The 17,204-nt window shown below is 38.8% G+C and overlaps 1 long non-coding RNA gene across 2 annotated transcripts; it reads left to right on the forward strand.

Annotated features, from left to right (window-relative positions):
• The first annotated feature begins 10,635 nt into the window (after nt 1-10,635).
• On the forward strand, nt 10,636-12,556 carry LOC127425157 (uncharacterized). Of its 2 annotated transcripts, XR_007894566.1 has the most exons (4): nt 10,636-10,906; nt 11,111-11,209; nt 11,425-11,488; nt 11,745-12,556. It is a non-coding gene; the product is annotated as an uncharacterized LOC127425157 (long non-coding RNA). The 2 variants fall into 2 exon arrangements; XR_007894567.1 differs by having other exon boundaries at nt 10,636-11,209.
• The last annotated feature ends 4,648 nt before the right edge of the window (nt 12,557-17,204 follow it).

Below are 17,204 nucleotides of genomic sequence, written 5' to 3' on the forward strand. Positions count from 1 at the left end.
GATTGCTGCTTTTGGAAAAGGCCATGAAGCATCAGTGTATTACTCCCTACTAATTCAGAGTCTGGGGGATGGAGCCTTGACTTCTCTCAAGAGAGTATGGGAAAAAGATTTGAATTTGGTATTGGAGGATGGAGTGTGGACTAAGATTTTTTAAAATGTCAAGTCTGTATCTAGAGATGCAAGGGTTCGCCTTATGCAATTTAAGATTTTACATAGATTTTATTGGACCCCCTCTAGATTATATAGGCTTGGTCTTAAAGACACACCCACTTGCTGGCGATGCCAGTCAGAAGTTGGAGACACTACCCATGTCTTTTGGGGGTGTGTTAAGATCCAGGAGATTTGGTTGAGGGTTCAGAGGTATTTGTGTGATGTTTTGAACACTCAGGTTTTGCTTTGTCCCAGATTCTGTATTTTGGGTGATGGGGTGGTCATGCATTTAGGGGATAATCATATAAAAAATTGGGTTATGACCAGTCTCATGATCGGCAGGCAAGTAATTTTAAGCGGTTGGAAGTCAAATGGAGCACCCTCTTTTTCAGAGTGGTGTGTGGAAATGGGGAGGGTAGCTGCATTTGAAGAGGCGGTAAGTAGAAGGCTGGGGTTTAGGGAATGGGGCAAATATTTAGTTTTTTGGGGGGACTCTCGGGGAGGGGATATGGAGAGTGTAGTTTAATCATGTATGTTTATTATTATTTTATTTATGTATATATATATATATATATATATATATATATATTTTTTTTTTTTTTTTTTTTTTTTTCTGCATTGTGTGTGTGTTATGTGGGACCACAGGGGTGTTCGTTAGGGGTCAGGGTGGGATTGTATTAGTAGGGTTTAAATGTAAAATGTTGATTCATTATATATGTGTTGCGTTTTTTTCCACTGTCATATGCACATGAATCAATAAAAATGTTAATTACAAAAAACAATAGTGGCTGGAGTCTCTATTTCCATGTTCCTTACAATAGACTCACCAATAACAAGAGCTCTTTCAACATGATTCTCAGTGGGTGCATCACTGAGTGGGGAGAATCGATTGGAAACCCTAACAGGAACGGGAGAGTGGTGTCGCTTTGCAGAGTAAATATGCCGCCGAGAAGTCACCCAAACACCCTGCTGCGGGGGCTCTACAGCCGGAACCAAAGTGTGTGTGTTGTTTGCTGTACTACCCGCATCCGAAACAGTATCTACCGGCTTCTCTTTCTCACTGACCTCTACTAGCATTTGGATGCGTGTCTCTAACTCATTAACCTTCTCCATCAGCCTGACTAATTCCTTACATTTATCACATGTGAATCCCTCACTGCTGACGGAAGAGGCTATTGTAAACATGTGACATGCAATGCAGGAAGAAAGAACATGAGCGGATGCCATGACTTACCACAGTTTTTTGTTGTTGTTGTTGGTGGTGGTTGTTCCTGAGTGGTGAGGGTTTGAGATCGATGTGAATCCCTCACGCAATTGTTTGTTATGGTTGTTCTTGATAAGCGGTGCTTTGAGATCGATGCAATAATACGCGTAACACAGAGGAGAAAAACGGAGCTGAGCTACCCAGGCCCCTTTTATCCATCTTTTAACAAACCAAGGTCCTGAATAATCCTGGCAAATTTGCGGGCATATTTTTCATATGGGAAATTGTTATAAATAAAATCTCTTTTAAAGACTAAAAAATAAGCTTTTATCTTCAGAGGTTTGCATTTGAAAATAAAATAATTTACAGAGAACCAACATAACATTAAATAAAAATTCTGCCTTCATATCATCCAACAACATTATATAACAAATACAATATGGTTTCTACCTAGAAAATGTATTCAGCGATTGAACATTTGTTTCAAGCCAATAAAAAATATTCCTAGAAAATATTTCAGTGCATACAGTAAAGGAAAAGATGATTGGTTGTTTTTGTCAACTTGACAAAAATACAAATGTGGTCAAAATTAAATCGAATGGGGTTCCGGTGGCACCATGCGAGGGTCTGACGTGTGAATGGCGAGCTCTGCGCACTTTGCTAGTTTTATTACTATTTGTGTCATAAACCGGTGAGATTCGATACACCCTGATTCTTAACTGTTCTATGAAGACAATATTTCAAAGAATTCAAAATCCTCGGGCGCTTTTATAAGACACTTACTTGCTCAAGCTGATACCCCAGACAGGGCCGCAGACCAGGGACTCGGTTTGGATGGTGTGGCGGGCAGGAGAGATCCACCGTCAACTGCTCAGTATGTCGGTGATACTGACGAAGGTCGTAGCAGACTTGAAGGATCTTGCTGTAATACGTCGATCGATTGCGGCCATGGAGTCGAAATTCACTGAGTTGGTTACAAGAATAGGGAACGTCAAGAAACGGATCAATTAAGGAGAGGGAATTAGCTGCTAATCCACTAGCGACCAAGGTGGATTTGCAACGGGTTTGGGAAAAACTGGAGGATTTGGAGAATCGTAATCGACAAAACAACATCTGTTGGAATTCCTGAGCATGAGGAAGGCCGAGATATGATAAAATTCCTAGACAAGCTCTTCCCGAATCTGCTCGACATAACAGGCCAAAAGCTGGTTATCAAGCGAGCTCACAGAGTCGGAGATCCACTGAGGGAGACAGGCCCCAATCAATTCTGGACAAATTTCTGAGATCATCCAATAAACATCTTGTGTTATGTGAGGCGAGGAGTAAAGGAAAAATTTCTTGGAAGAACCACAGCATTTTCTTGTTCCCAGACTTTGCAAATTCAACAAGAGAGAAACGTGATCGATTCAAGGAATGCAAGAAACTCTTACATCAACGGAAGTTCGCTTTTGCACTGATGTTTCCGGCCAAATTGAGAATAGATACTAAGGATGGACGTAGAGAATTTACATGCCCACAGCAAGCACTGTCCTTCATAAAAACATTGGAGTGACTAAGCCATTTGGTGACTTTCATGTTGCTGTTTAGTGGGCCTGACTCACTGAACTTGACTGTCTGAGGAAGCTGGACACCTTTATCATCTCTTTTGTGTTGGTTCCACCTAGCGGCTGGACTTTGTTTTGTGTAATATAATTTCTTCGGGACAGCTTGTGGATAAATCTGCATGTTTTTGGTGCTTATGCCTCCTGTGGCCTGGAGTTTGTTTTGTAGAATATCTCTTGCAGGACATTGTAGTGATTGGGTCTTTTGTTGCACTCATGTATCGACCAAATGGGCCAGCTTACTGAACATTCATTTGACTGTCCAAAGAACTGAACAGCCCCTTCTGTTTTTTGTTGTGCTGGTTCCGCTAGGATGAATCTACACGTTATTTATGTGTATTCCGTTTATTGGCTGGAGTTTGTTTAATAGACTATTTTTTGCTGTGTAATTCTGTCCCACAAAATATGTATAGAAGCACCAGTCTTGAGCAATCTGACAGCAAAGTTGTCGTGGGGACTCTCGTAGGCGTACACGGACTGTTTGAGTTTAGAGGGATGGACGCCAGTTTGCGCTGTTGTGCGTGGGGTTAATGTGCACATTTTTTTTTTCTGCTTTTTTTTTTCTGGGGGAAGTTTGGGGTTTGTTTGTTGCTCTAATGTTGGAATGTGGTTTTATAATTTTGTTTTTAACACACAATCTATTTTTCACATATCTCAAAATGTCAAATGTTAATATGAGCGGACTGTCTCTCTCCACGTGGAATGTGAATGGGTTGGGGCACCCCATAAAAAGAAGGAAGGTTATTTCTTTTCGTAAACGTAAGAAATATGATATAGTGTTTCTTCATGAAACAAATTTTCCCCGCAGGAAGCTAAAAAATTTGGAAAGATATGGGGTGGACATGTTTTCTTTAGTGCTGGCTCAAGTAAGAGCAGGGATGTCATTACATTGATAAGTAAGCATCTTCAATTAAAATGTCTCTTTAACAGATTAAAGATAAATTAGTAAGAGTCATTATTGTTTTAGCAGAAATTCAGGGGCAAAGGTTGATTTTGGCTAATATTTACATACCTAACGCTGATGATCAGGGCTTTTTATAGATCTTGAAGGGATGTTACAAGCCACTGGCACACCTCATGGTATAATATTGGGAGGAGACTTTAATCTTTTGACGGACTCAGTCCTTGATCATAGTGAAGCAAAAGTGTGTAAGCCCCCTAGAGCAACAGTGAGGCTTCACAGCATGTGTACATATCTTGGTCTTATAGATATTTGGAGACTTTTGAACCTATCTGGGAGGGACTATACATTTTTTTCTTCAAAGGTGGAGTTTTGGCTATTCAGGGCAAGACAGTCATACTTTTAGTTGGGGGACAAAGCAGGGAAGCTTTTGGCTAGATATATAAAGCAGAGAGAGTCTTTTTGTACCATTCCCTCAGTGAAATCTGCTGGTGGTGAAATATTTACCTCAGCCATTGATATTAATAATGCTTTTAAAGAATTCTATCTTGATTTTTATAGTTCTACATCTTCATCTACCGATAAAGATATTAGAAACTTTGTGGAACCATTAGAACTCCCTAAACTGACGACTAAGCAAATAAATTCTCTTGATTCTGAAATAACCTTGGAGGAGCTCGGCGAGGTAATTAAGGCCTTGCCTACAGGCAAGGCTCCGGGGCCAGATGGTTTTGCCATTGAAGTTTTTAGATCTTATGCTACAGAACTGGCTCCAATTTTGTTCTAAGTTTATACAGAATCATTAAAGAATGGAAAGCTTCCACCAACCATGACACAAGCCGGATCAGTCTGATTCTTAAAAAGTACAAAGATCCAAGTGAATGTAACAGTTACCGTCACAATTTCCCTGATCCAGCTAGATATAAAAATATTGTCAAAAAGTTATGACATCTCTTATACATGTAGATCAGGTGGGGTTTATTCAGGGCCTTAGCTCTTCTGATAACATTAGGCGTTTCATCAATATTATGTGGTCAGGGGGCCTGGGTACCTCAGCGAGTAAAGATGCTGACTACCACCCCTGGAGTCGCGAGTTCGAATCCAGGGCGTGCTGAGTGACTCCAACCAGGTCTCCTTAGCAACCAAATTGGCCCGGTTGCTAGGGAGAGTAGAGTCACATGGGGTAACCTCCTCATGGTCGCTATAATGTGGAGAATAGCATGAAGCCTCCACATGCACTGTCTCCACCATAACGCGCTCAACAAGCCACCTGATAAAATGCGCGGATTGACGTCTCGGATGCAGAGGCAATTGAGATTCGTCCTCCGCCACCCGGATTGAAGCGAGTCACTACACCACCACAAGGACTTAGAGCACACTGGAAATTGGGCATTCTGAATTGGGGAGAAAAAAAAATATATATTATGTGGTCAGTGGCAAATGATCAGACTCGGTCGTGGCCATCTCACTTGTTGCCGAAAAGGCGTTTGATATGGTAGAATGGGATTATCTTTTTAAGATTTTGGAAATATACAGGTTCAGGAATACTTTCATTGGATGGATTAAATTACTTTATAGACACCTGGGAGCGGCGGTACAAACAAATGGATTAATTTCAGATTATTTTACTCTGGATAGGGGCACCCAGCAGGGTTGCCCTCTTTCCCCATTATTGTTCTGTCTTGCTCTGGAACCATTAGCAGCCGCGATAAGAAAGGAGGATTTTCCAGGGGTGATGGCAGGAGGTATGGCGCATAAACTTCTGCTTTACGCAGATAATATTTTATTATTCGTCTCTGACCCCTCTAGATCTATGCCTTGCCTCCACAGAATTATTAATTCCTTTTCTAAGTTCTCGGGATACAGAGTTAATTGGTCTAAATCCGAAGCTTTGGCTCTGACAGCGTACTGCCCGATAACGGCTTTTCAGCTGGGTGCCTTTCAGTGGCCCAAACAGGGCATTAAGTATTTGAGTATTTTATTCCCAGCAAATTTGTGTGATTTAGAGATGTGGGCAGGTGAGCTTCATTACATTTATTGATGATTGGGAAGGTTAATGTTATTAAAATGAATTGTATTCCAAAATACAACTACCTGCTTACAGTCACTCCTTACAGATGTCTCCCTTTCTTATTTCAAGCAATTCAATAGCACAGCGAAGTCCTTCATTTGGAATAGGAAACATCCCAGATTACATTTCAGTAAACTGCATAGGCCAATTGATAAAGGTGGTCTCGGCCTACTGTAACGTATGCTGGAACTGCTGACAATGATGATGATGACTTGAAGATGAAGAACCCAAGTGCAGTTTATTTACAGAACGTGAACTCCAATAACCCTGACTACAAAACATGAACATGGGACTTGACTTGACAAACACATATCATCACATACAATACTCAACAAATAGACAATGCAAACATGAGGGCTTAAATACAAGACATGGGAGAACATAAACCAATGAACAAACAGAACTGATAACAAGATAATTAAACAATAAACCAATGAAAACATGACACATGAACATGGAGGGAAAACAGAAATCACATGACTAGGGAAACAGGAACACATGACATGAAACAGGAACTAGAATTTCAAAATAAAAGACATGAATCAACAGAATACACCTGACACCTACCCAAGATTTTGTTTTATAATTATGCATTCGGTCTCAGACATTTGGCTCATTGGTCGCTTCCACCTGAGAGAGCCCCTCCCTGGTTTGGTATTGAATAGGAAGTTCTTGCCCCTATTTCACCATTGCAAAGCCTTTATATCAAACTAACCGGAGAAGTTAAATTACACCCCGTTATCTCGCATTTACACTCAGTATGGACAAAAGTGTCCAGAGTGTTTAATTCGGACATTTATTTAAATGTTGCCTCAAGCTTATGGCTTAACCCCAAATTATGTATTAATAAGTCCCCTTTCTGCTGGTCAGAGTGGATTGTGAGGGATGTTAATACACTTGGTGACCTATATGAGAGTGGAGTGTTGAGATCCTTTGAAAATATGGTTCAACATTTTGGGATTCCCAGATGTCAGTTCTTTAGGTATTTATAGCTGCGCCATCTGCTTTGTACTATTTTTGGGAGTAGTATATACCCCCCTATAGTGGCAGATACTCTGGGAGTGGTGATTACTGCTTTTGGAAAAGGTCATGAGGCATCAGTGTATTACGTCCTGCTAATTCAGAGTCTGGGGGACGGAGCTTTAACTTCTATCAAGAGATTAAGGGAGAAAGATTTAAACTAGATATTGGAGGAGGGATTGTGGGCTAGGATTCTAAAAAACATCAAGTCTGTATCTAGAGATGCAAAGGTGTGCCTTATGCAATTCAAGATTTTACATAGATTCTATTGGATCCCTTCTAGATTGTATAGACTTGGTCTTAAAGACACACCCACCTGCTGGCGATGCCAATTGTAGGATGGAGACACGGCCCATGTTTTTTGGTGGTGTGCTGAGATCCAGGAATTTGGTTGAATGTTCAGAGTTTTGTGTGTGACGTGTTGGACACTCAGGTTTCGTTTTGCCCCAGACTGTGTTTTGGGCAATGGGGCTGTAATCGATATAGGAGGTAAATACATAAATAATTGGGTCCTGACCAGTGTTATGACAGGCAGGCAGATTGTTTTAAGGGGATGGAAGTCAGCTGGAGTGCCCTCATTTCGGGAGTGGTGCACAGAGATGGGGAGGGTGGCAGCTTTCGAGAAGGTGTCGTGTAGAAAGCTGGGAATCTGGGATTCATTTGATGGGAAATGGGGCAGTTATTTGAAGTTTTTGGGGGACTCTCTGGGAGGGACTGTGAGAGGCGTAGTTTTAGAGGTGTATGATTATTATATTTTTTCTTTTATTTATGTGTGTGTGTGTGTGTGTGTACTTATGTGACCCCAATCAACAACCTCACCCTAAGTTAGGGTGAGGTTGTTGATTGGGGAGGGGGAGGGGTAGTAGTGGGAGTAAAATGTTGATTCATTTTATATATGTTTTGTTTTTCTTTGTCATCTCTATGAATCAATAAAAATGTTAATCTTAACAAATAAAACCACTGCTGTTTATTCCACTGTGGCCGAGACTGCTGAGTTAAAAAAAAAAAAAAAAAAAAGTTGCCGTTTTAAAATGTTCACCATACGTTTCATAAAAAAGCGATTTCACTTACCATACTGTACGTTCCTTTTGAAAACAGCGGTCCAAAGTAATTATTTTTGTATTTTATTACATCTCCATAATATGCCTATTAATAGTTATTGAAATCAGTCAAACAAGAAAATATGTGCGATTTGTTTTTCCATCGGCATGGAAGCCATCTAGACTAAAGTACGCTTCTCCCGTCCCACTGACGTTGGTGTTTGGATTTGGATAGGAGAAAGTGACCAGCAGTTACAGTTCAACTTTATAACGGAGCGGCAGTCGGACACAATAAGCAGTGTATTGAGTGAGCTATGTAGGCCTAGTGAAAATTAAACTATGATTTTATATGGGGGGTGGGGGGATATGTCACTTGGGAAGGCACTGCCCACTAATCCCTGGTGCCAGTGTTGTGCCGAAATCGGTGACCTATCAAAATCTGTGACTAGAGGCCGCTGTACAGTGTGAGAACGCATCCGGTGTATGGAAGGCCGGGTAACTTTTTATTTGTGGCCAAGTAACGTGTACAGACGACATAGGCCTAAAGCTGCGTTCACACTGCTAGCGACTTTGTGGCTTGGTGTCGCTAGTGGGCATTCCTACTGTTTGTCGCTGTAACGTTATTGGAGTACTGCGCGTCTGACAATAACGTTTAAAAATGTGATCACGGATGAGACCGGTTAAATTAAGATATCATTACAGTTTGACAAGGAATCAGTTCTCTTGTCTCTAAAATTGTACATTCTGCAGTGTAGAGTGTTTTATAAAATGTGCAGCAGTGTTCAGTGTATTAAATCATTAATAAGACAATCAGTCATGAATGAATGAATCAAACTCACTCGGAATGCAGACCGTTTCTGACACGCTTTTCCACGCATCATTGTTTTATTATATCCATGCATGTGGTTACAGACATATTATATAGAACAGTAAAAATCCCTCACGACGCTGAAACTTCTCTGTCTTGCATGCACTGATGAGACAGATGAGGTGAGCTCTGTTGTCTTCACTCTCATTAACTACGCTTCCATCCAAGGAGTTTTTGAGATAAAAGTTTTAAGTTCAAAATAAAGCTGATGGAAATTTAGCGCAAATTATCGCTAAAATTTCACACAAGTGTCGACATAATATTTTTCCGTTTAACTCTAGCGCATAAACTCTATGTCGATACTTCAAATGTCGCGAAAATCTGGTTTGGAAACACTTTTTGTCGAGAAAATTGGCATTAACGCAAAAATGTAGTGTCACATGACAGAATTTGCCCCAATGGTTAGCCTGTGTTAATCATCACGACAGTATACATCCTTGAAATCCAATTTATTGTACGTGATTATGGATTGATCTTAACGGCATACCTGCACAGATCCGATGCTGCAATCATGACACTTCCAGGCGTGCCAACACAAATATCTTGTATCATGCACATGGACAAATGCACGGAGAACAAATTAATGGCCACTGATTACAATTAATTTAATCACATCCGTTTATTTATTAAAGTTGGTTTTCCACACCATTCAAAATAATAGACGGCAGTCATGGAATTAGACCAAAATACAAAATAACTTATCATTTCTGTGCACAAAGAAATATACAATACTAGGAGAAACGCTTCGGTGTGCTTTTTTGGAACACTAACATTGCCCAATTCTATAAAATTATTGTTTAGCTTACTTTTGAAAAAACGCCGGCAAAATTCCATGTATTAAATAAAATAAATTACCAAGCGAATAGACCTATATACTTGCCTTTTCTTTACACAAACTTAAATTAGCCTTACCCTGTTCTGTAGGCGACATTCTCAGAATGTTCTATACGTTTTTCAAGACTATAAAGACTATCAGAACTATTTGTCCAGTGAGTTCACTTTCAGAAAACGAGTTTTGAGCATTTTGAAACTTTTAAATATTTTAAATCTAACCCTCATTACCTTGGATCACATTTGCTGAGCTTCTTCAGAAAATGTAAATTGCATTATGACGCTAAAATTAATTTTAGATGATAATCAAGTTCAGTTGGTCGTTAAAAGTTGCTGGACAAATATACGGACATAATGCAGTTGAGATGGCAATGCTTTAGATGATTGTTCAAAATCGCCTATTGAATATCAGGAATGTATCATATATGTAAACCCTGATATTACACTGCATCAGTTTTTCTTTAATAGCTGTGCACAGCATATACACATCGGTATATCGGATGGTCCTTATACTAAGACCAAAAGTTTCCCCACTACTTGGTGCAGGTTGCCTGCTTGAACAGGGCCATGACGATTCACTTTCGGGTCGAACCGGTGGCAACCTGCGATATGCGCAACATCAGGACCAATATTACAGTCCTATCAGAAGGGCAACTGCTCCCTTTTGATTGCAATTCCTCGTCTTCTGATTGCATTTATTTGTGAAATTAAAATGACAGTAAACTGGCTAATTTCAATGAATTGTCTCAATACTCTCCCCATTTTACCAAAATTAGGGACATCTGGGAGGCGAATTAGCGATAAACACACATTTCTGTATGGAAACGGCTTAAGGACAGATTTATTTTGCGCTAAACCAAAACTTATGCGACAAAGTGGTTTTTTTTTTTTTTTTGTTTTTTTTTTTTTGCATGACGTCATCACGTACACCATTTTTATCGATAAAAGGCCATTTGAATGGAAACAGGAAGAAGACCTTTTTTACGCATTTTCACTTTGTCGATAACAAAATAGCGCGAAAAGTGGATGGAAACTAGGCTATTGGCAGACGCTCGTGAATGTCGCTCGTCATTTGCATAAAGTTTAAATTTTCTCAACTTGTCTTGTTGCTCTTCACGGCGATCTCTGTCGCCAACGGCCGTGGTAGCTCGTGTCGCCGGAAGTCGCTGTGCTCTCATTGAAAATGAATAGGATCGTGTTTCCAAACCCTGCAATTTTATGTATTTATTTGTGTATATTCATTTATATTACTTAATATGGATAATATATAATATATTGTAGCTTTTGTTTAAATATTGTGTATTTTTCATATGTATAATATTTAATAAAAAGTGGCAACAGGCTATTGTTCGCTTACGGAGATATATAAATGTAAGCGTTCTAACTGTATTATGTTTAGGTGTAATTTTGTTGTTGTCCAGCAGGTGTCCTGCAGGAGTCCGTCAATTTACGGTGCAATTGGCAATCTACCATTCCTCCAGTCCAAAGCGCCTGTAGATCTATAATGATTTTCAAGAGCAAAGGTAAGATGCACCCATAGCAGAACTATATTAACAGATTCATTAAAAAGCGTAGACTCAAAAGAATTACTATTTCATAAATCTGACAACGTGTCTAGTCTAGTAAAAATTCCACGATTTTCAGTTAATAATGAGAAGAAAACTTGGAATGAAGTCATATAACTTACAATGATACCTGCACTATGTTCATTTGATTGTTTGTTTTGTTTTGAGTTTAGACTTTGACAGCATTAGCAGGCCTACTTATTCACTTGAGTTGTAAGTCAGACGATAACGAACAGAGTGAGTAAATGATTTTTATAATATTTTATTATATAGAATATAAAGCTAAAGAGCTTCAATTTAAAATACATTTTGTATGTATAATTTGTAAATTAATGAAAAAATAAAAATGTAAATTAAATATCCACACTATGGATGATTCACTAACCCTCACTGATGTGTACTCAACTCTGTCTGTAAATAATTAGTTGTTCACCAAAATGCTTTGGAATATAATGTTTTGTGTTTAAAAATAATTTCCTTTTTTTCTGAATAGCCAACTGATGACAAAAAGGTGGTTAAAGGGATGAATGTATTATCACTCTTGGTGGTTACAGAAGGGAATCTTGCAAACCATCTCCTAAAGCAGATCACTGAAGTGACATTGGTTTTCAAAGAGATATTTCTGAGTGATTTAAAGGATGTCACATATGCTTTTGCTGTACTTATGGGGCTTCTTATCCCCAAACATCAATTAACCAAGACGCTGAAATACACATGATTTGAGGTAATCCAATTAATTGTCTTAAAGATTGCTGTTGTATAGCAATCTCAAACGCTTTGAAGTTTCACTATATTTGTGGGGACATTTTCAAACATTTGGCTCTCACAAAACTAAAGCTAATAGGCTATACATATATGCTTTGTGTCTTAGCCAGAGAATGCAGTAACTTTTTCTGTTGTAAACTTAAAATAAACTTGAATGTTAATGTGCTCTTTTATTGTTATGATGGTTTATTTGTGTCACACCAGTCATGCCAGAATAGCTAGATAGAAGGCTTTGTCATGTTAACTTATGTTAAAGAGTATATATCATAATTTTTATTAATTTTAAGGCAACCAAGTCATAGACAGTTGTTATAACAAACTATAGTTGATCTGAATTAAGCTTTAGTAAACATCATTTAAAAATAGGCATTGCAATTATAAATATGTTTAAAGTTGAGTTAGCTTTTATAAGGTTACTGATATGACTGGAATCTTTATCTCATGTGAGTGCATATGATTTTTATTAACAATTAATTTGTTGTTGAGTTATTTAGTTCACAGAATTTTCTAAATGTTATTCTAGTCCTGTTGACTGTTCATTCCTGTTCATTTCTGTTTATTGTTGTTGTTTTTATTTTTCAATAAAAAATTTTTTTATTGATTCATAGATATATAACAAAGAAAAATACAACATATATACTGTACATTGAATCAACATTTATTATTAACATTTTTATTGATTCCACAAAGACAAACAAAACATATATACAACGAATCAACATTTAACTCCCACTACTACCCCTCCCCAATTATGAACCCCATCCCGACCCCAAACGAACATCCCAGTGGTCTTGCATAAGTACACACACACAGAAAATAAAAATAAATAAATATATATCAAATCAAATCAAAAATCAAATCAAATCACTTTATTGTCACTCAACCATATACACAAGTGCAACAGTGGGTAAAAGTCTTGGGTGCAGTTCTAAGCAACATAGCAATCATGACAGTGATGAGACATATACCAATCTAAAATAAACATCAGATTTACACATCACAATTTACAAAACTAATATACACATAATTACTCAACACAATATACAAATAATAATATACAATGTACAGTATGCAATACACACAATACAGAATACACATTATACAATAAAAATAATATATATAAATTTGTTGTTGTTTAGTGTTGTATTGACATTCAGGCTGTTGGTTGATAGTCAGCTGACAGTGCGTTGTTAAGAGAAATATAATTATGACAGGCCAGTGTGAGATTAATAAAGTGCAGTGCTGATATATGTTGATCATGAGCAATCAAGAGTTCAAAAGTCTGATTGCTTGGGGGAAGAAGCTGTCATGAAGTCGGCTGGTGTGGGTCCTGTTGCTGCGATAACGCCTACCTGATGGTAGCAGTGAGAGCAGCCGATGGCTCGGGTGGCTGGAGTCTCTGATGATCCTCTGAGCTTTTTTCACACACCGCCTGGTTTATATGTCCTGGAGGGAGGGAAGCTCACCTCCAATGATGTGTCTGGCAGTTCGCACCACCCTTTGCAGGGCTTTGCGGTTGAGGGCAGTGCTGTTGCCGTTGCAGTGATGCAGCCAGTCAGGATGCTCTCTACAGTGCTGGTGTAGAACCGTGTGAGGATGTGGTGGTTCATTCCAAACTTCCTCAGCTGTCTCAGGAAGAAGAGGTGCTGGTAAGCATTCTTCACAACAGACTCAGTGTGGACGGACCATGTGAGTTCCTCAGTGATGTGGATGTGTATATATATATATATATATATATATATATATATATATATATATATATATATATATATATAATAAACATACAACTCTAAAACTATGCCTCTCTCTCCAGTCACACTCCGAGAGCCCCCCAAAAACATCAATTATCTAGCCCATTTCCCATTAAATGAATCCCATATCCCCAGCCTTCTACACATTACCTTATTCGAAGGCTGCCACCCTCCCCATCTCCTTGCACCACTCCCGAATTGAGGGCACTCCCACCGACTTCCAGCCCCTTAAAACAACCTGCCTGCCTATCATCGCACTGGTCAGGACCCGATTTTTTATGTATTTGTCTCCTACATCGATGACCGCCCCATCACCCAAAACACAGAGTCTGGGGCAAAACGAAATCCGAATGCCCAACATGTCACACACAAAACTCTGTACCTTCAACCAAAATTCCTGGATCTCAGCGCACCACCAAAAAACATGGGCCGTGTCTCCATCCTCTGATTCGCAATGCCAGCAGGTGGGTGTGTCTTTAAGTCCAAGCCTATACAGTCTAGAGGGGGTCCAGTAGAATCTATGTAGAATCTTGAATTGCATAAGTCGCACCCTTGCATCTCTAGATACAGACTTGATGTTTTTAGAATCCTAGCCCACACTCCCTCCTCCAATACCAATTTTAAATCTTTCTCCCATAATCTCTTGAGAGAAATTGAAGCTCTGTCCCCCAGACTCTGAATCAGCTGGGAGTAATACGCTGATGCCTCATGACCTTTTCCAAAAGCAGTAATCACCACTCCCAGAGTATCTGCAGCTTTAGGGGTGTGTGTGCTACTCCCAAAACAATACAAAGCAGGTGGCGCAGCTGTAAATACCTCTCAACACTCCACTCTCATATAGGTCACCGATTGTAGTAACCCCCCTCACAATCCACTCTGACCAGCAGAAAGGGGACTTATTAATACATAATTTTGGGTTCAGCCATATGCTTGAGGCAACATTTAAATAAATGTCTGAATTTGTAATTAACATTTTTATTGATTCATGTGCATGACAGTGAAAAAAAAAAAAAATTCAACACATATATAATGAATCAACATTTTAGATTTAAACCCTACTAATACAATCCCACCCTGACCCCTAACGAACATCCCTGTGGTCACACACATAATCCAAAAAAATTAATTAAATATATATATATATATATATATATATACACACACATATATATACACATATATACACTTACATAAAATAAAAAAATAATATATATATATATATACACACACACACACACACACACACACATACATATACACAAATAAATAAAATAATAAACATACATGATTAAACTACACTCTCCATATCCCCTCCCCGAGATATTTATTAAAACATAGTTTAGGGTTCTGCCATATGCTCGAGGCTGCGTTTAAATAAATATCCGAATTAAACACTCTGGACACTTTTGTCCATATCGAGTGCAAATGCAAAATAACGGGGTGCGATTTAACCTCTCCGGCTAGTTTGATCGAAAGGCTTTGCAGAAAAGAAAAACGTGCGCATCTATAATTGATTCCATTTTTATGTTGCGTTTGTATGTTTTATCTTTGGAATCAACAAAATTGTTAATAAAAAATAAAAAGAATTCAGAGAAAATAACAGAAAACAGAATTTGGGAAGAAATAAAACTGATTTCATAGGGCCCTACAAATGCTTTCCTAAAACAGAGTCAAAAGGCTATAAAACCCACTTACCTGCCCACTTCAATACAGAAATCTCCCCTAATTGTGCCGGGTTTAGAGTCAGCAGGATTGGTCTCTCCAAGCATAACCCTTCCAGTCTTTACAACATTCAGACCCTCCCAAACTTAACAATTCAGAGAACAATTCAAACGTGCGCATCTTTTCAAAAAGAAAAACGTGCGCATTAACCCCGCGCACGACAGCGCCAACCGGCGACAATCCCTTAAAACTTAAAAGGTCCATGAACGCCTACGAGAGCCCACGACAACTTTGCCATCAGATTGCTCAAGTTTGCCTCACAAATTTGTGAGGGAAAATTACATAACAGAAAATACTTTGTGAAATAAACCCAGTCAATAGGAAGAATGAACACAAAGAATGTGTAGATTCATTTACAGAACTGACTCATAGGTGTGATCTTCCACAAAACAAATTCCAGCTGATATAAAACCGTTCATATTCCTCGGACAGACAAACGAATGTTCAGTGAGCCGGCTGTTATGAGTTCAGCGGATGACGTAATCATTCCAATGTCCCATAAAAAATAAAAATAAAAAACTACAGCCAGCAGGAGGAATAAGCACGAAGAACGAACAGATTAATCCACAGCTGTTCCAAAGTAATGTTATTCAATAGAACAAGGTCCAGCCGCTAGGCGGTACCAATACAAAAAGAAACAAAACAGGCATCCTGGTTCCCCAGGTGATCGAATCAATTCACTCGGAGGCTGCATAAACGTGTATACAATGACTTACACAATCCGTCAGTTTTATAAAAGACATCCTTTGTGTGAGCATGTAGATATTTTAGATATTTTGCGGTCATCTGTAGTGACCACTCTCAAACTGGCCGGGAACTTCAATGCAAATGTAATCTTCCATCAATGCAAAAGTTTCTTTAAGGAAAAGTGTTATTCACAAAACAAGCTCCAGCCGCTCGGCGGAACCAACGCAAAAAAAAAAAAAAAAAAAAAAAAAAAAAAAAAAAAAAAAAAAAATTCCTCAAGAGTTGGGTACAGCGAGTCAGGCCCACTCACATGAGAAACATCCAATGGTTTACTCAGACATTGATTCTATAAAAGACATTGCCAGATTTGGACATGTGAATACTTTGCGACCGACCTTCATTTCTATTCTCAGTTTGGCAGGAAACATCAGAGCAAACGAGATCTTTTTCTGATGTAAGAGTTTCTTACATTCCTTGAACCGAACAAGAAAACATTATGGTTCTTCCAAGAAAGTGAATTTAGACCAATTTACTCTGTATCCCGAGAATTTAGAAAAGGAATGAATAATTCTGTGGAGGCAAGGCATAGATCTAATGGGGTCAGAGACAAATAATAAAATATCATCTGCGTAAAGCAAAAGCTTAGGTGCCACACCTCCCACCACCCTTGGAAAATCATCTTCCCTTCTTATCACGGCTGCTAATGGTTCCAGGGCAAGACAGAACAATAATGGGGAAAGAGGGCAACCCTGCCGGGTGCCCCTATCCAGACTAAAATAATCTGAAATTAATCCATTTGTTTGTACCGCCGCTGCTGAGTGTCTATAAAGTAACTTAATCCAACCAATAAAAGTTTTCCCAAACCCCTATACTTCCAAAATCTTAAAGAGATTATCCCATTCTACCATATCAAACGCCTTTTCGGCGTCAAGTGAGATGGCCGCGACCGGAGACTGATCATTCGCCACTGACCACATGATATTGATGAAACGCCTAATGTTATCAGAGTATAGGCTACTCATTAATAA

Source organism: Myxocyprinus asiaticus, chromosome 34 (genome assembly GCF_019703515.2).
Source record: "Myxocyprinus asiaticus isolate MX2 ecotype Aquarium Trade chromosome 34, UBuf_Myxa_2, whole genome shotgun sequence".
NCBI lineage: Eukaryota > Metazoa > Chordata > Actinopteri > Cypriniformes > Catostomidae > Myxocyprinus > Myxocyprinus asiaticus.